This window comes from Vicia villosa, linkage group LG4 (assembly GCF_029867415.1).
Source record: "Vicia villosa cultivar HV-30 ecotype Madison, WI linkage group LG4, Vvil1.0, whole genome shotgun sequence".
Classification (NCBI taxonomy): Eukaryota; Viridiplantae; Streptophyta; class Magnoliopsida; order Fabales; family Fabaceae; genus Vicia; species Vicia villosa.
In genome coordinates this window covers 139,774,816-139,777,563 of record NC_081183.1, presented here as the reverse complement: position 1 = coordinate 139,777,563, position 2,748 = coordinate 139,774,816, and the positions used below count along the sequence as shown (strand labels likewise).

Genomic DNA, 2,748 nt, shown 5'->3' with positions numbered 1-2,748 from the left:
CATAAAAGTATGAAATCGAACAAGTAGAAAATATAGTGCAAAGGTGAATTAAAAGTACTATTATTTTTATTGATTTTTATGAAAGAATGATGAGTTCTAAATCAAGCAAAAAGAGAGACTAAAACAATAAGCCAAAAGACTAATATTTTTATGAACATTTTATGAAAGAAGTTTGAATTAGATTGAGTAAAAGAAATCAAAAACAAAATTAGCCTAAACTAATACTTGATATGATTATTTCTAGTGTCAAAAATCATGATTAAAAGTCTAAGGATTAGTGGTAAAATTAGCAATTAATCAACTAAAAGAAATTGATAAAAAAAACTAATTAAAACTAAAATCACCAATTGGAATGTATGGGAACAGGGGTGCAAAGTGAATCACAGTGTTGGATAGCAATTGAGGCGCGTGGCCCATTCAGGTCAAGGCCCAGGGTTGGTTTTTTTTTGTATTGGATTTTCAGAAAAAATGAGAAACGGGCCAGATGGGGGTGTTATTAGCAGTTTCGGCCCAAGATTGCTTACATTTGATCCATACTGATTCTTCTTTATTCAGCATTCATAACAATGAAATTGAAGTTTAAAGAAAATAAAAAAGCAAGAAAGAGGAATTAGGGTTAGTATTTTTACATGTGGCTATTCAGCTTCTGAAGTCTCAGCGCCGCTCTCCTTCACTTGCGACGGCGGAGAGCTCAACCTCCTCCTCCGATCAAGATATCATGGCGGTGCGGCGGAGGCCCTCCCTTTTTCTCTCCGATTCATACACTCACGGTGCCACCACGCCTTTTCTCATCTCCAATTTCTCTCGGTTTCGTTTTCTTTTTCTTCCGATTGGAGATTTGATGAAGTCAATAGGGATTGAAGGTGATGATTGTTGAATTGCTGCAATGTGAATTTGTTGTTGTTGCTCGTAATGGAGGAGAGCGAGAAGGATTGTCGCTGATGAAGTTTTTTGTTTTTGCAGATGAACTTGAAGGTTCGCGAAGGAGCTCTTACGATCTTTTTGGATTTTCTTTCTGCGAAGATTGAGTGGATTCAAGATGATTGGAGGAGCGAAGCTGATGTTGATTGTGATTGAAGTTTGTTGGAGCAAGATTGAAGGAGATTGATGACCAGGTGAATAACGCTGAAGATTTGCGTATCGGATTCGAAGAAGATCGCCGTGTTAAGCTTGTATGCAGAAGAACGCTAAAGATTGTGGCAGGAAGATGAAGAGGAAGCTTCTGACGTTTGAAACGAAATTCTGTTGAATCAGTGGAGGTGAGTTGAAGATTGAAAGTATGCGTGAGTTTCTGAATATTGGTTATGGATCATGAATCTCTCTGTGACAGGTTCTAATATTCTCTTTTCTCCTTTTTTATTATAAATCATTTTGAGGAATGGAGTATAGTGAAGGTGATGAATTGTGTGGTTGCTGAAAGTGATGTGATGAATGGTTCAGAGTGTGTGATGAAGTGAAGGAGATGGAAACAGAGTGAGGAAGATTGATGAGATTGGGAGAATGGTGGAGATGGTGATGAAGGTTATGGTGGATGAATGGGTGTGTGTATGAACTTTAGACTCGGCACTTCTTCTCTCAAAGTTTGCAAGCGAAACAATGAGAAGGTAAGTGATTGTGCCCTTTTTTTGGTGTGTGTAGCTGCCTTTTTATATGAGCAATGATTGGGTAATGATGATAAATCCTTGAATGTGGGACCTAAATGACAACTTGCAATGAATTTTTTAATTTCTTGAATGTGGGACTAACACTAGCTTTGGCTCTGCAGGTTTCTTGGTGGTACAAACAAATATGGCAGTGCTGTAGATAACCTGGAGCTGTGACTGAAATACAATGTGGATGGAGGACCGAAACTTATTGGCCATGATCATGAGGTATGGAATACACACGGGACCGGCTTTCTTTGTGAGGTTGAGTTCTGTTAGGAGAATGAATTAGTTATAGGTTTGCAATTCTGTTATTCTCTATTATTGGAGTTGAAGTTAAGCCGGAACTGTTAATAAAACAGTTAGTAATAGCTGAGGTTCTATTAGCAAGTTAATTGAATGATTAGGAGAATTAGTTATATTCGGTTAGGTTGGCACGAAAGGTGGTTAATTTTGGAACTTGTTTTGTAATTGTTTTTGGTGGTTAGAGACCTAATATATTGACTGGCAGCTTGGTATGATATGTGCAGGTGTGGTTGTTATGTTATGATTCTGTTTGGAGTTTTTTGATAGCTAGTTATGGGATTTGTTATGGGCTGATAACAAACTGTTAGGAAGTGGTGTTTTGAAAAGTTATGAACTGAAGCTGAGTCTTGTATGAATTTTATTATGAATGTATGTGTGTATGCTGAATGTATATGGTATGAGGGATCTTTAAACTGGTTTTGGTTAGTTATGGATGGGTTAAAAGGAACTGTGCAGGGCTGTGTGTATGGTAATGGTTTTAATGTTTGAATGCTATTAATTCTGTTTTGAGTTTTATAACTGATGCAGTTTGGATTTGTATGGTTAGTGATTTAGGCTTTTTGAATGTTTGGAAACTGGGTGCAGTGCTGGAATTTAAATCGAATGCTGCATATGAGTGGAACTGATTTGTGGTTTAGGGTAGGTGATATGCTGATTTGGGGCTGACATGGTTATGTGCCGGGTTTGTGTATTGAAATGCTGTGGTTTTTGTATTGGTTTATCTGTTTTGCTGCAGAATAATGTGAATATGTATGTGTATTGTGATTTTGATATTGCAGGTTGGTATTTGAACATGGTT

The 2,748-nt window shown here is 37.3% G+C and overlaps 1 long non-coding RNA gene across 2 annotated transcripts; it reads left to right on the top strand.

Annotated features, from left to right (window-relative positions):
- The first annotated feature begins 572 nt into the window (after nt 1-572).
- Nucleotides 573-2,311, top strand: LOC131599782 (uncharacterized). 2 transcript variants are annotated; one of them, XR_009282913.1, is made up of 5 exons: nt 573-863; nt 964-1,259; nt 1,377-1,604; nt 1,766-1,871; nt 2,174-2,311. It is a non-coding gene; the product is annotated as an uncharacterized LOC131599782 (long non-coding RNA). The 2 variants fall into 2 exon arrangements; XR_009282912.1 differs by having other exon boundaries at nt 964-1,604.
- The last annotated feature ends 437 nt before the right edge of the window (nt 2,312-2,748 follow it).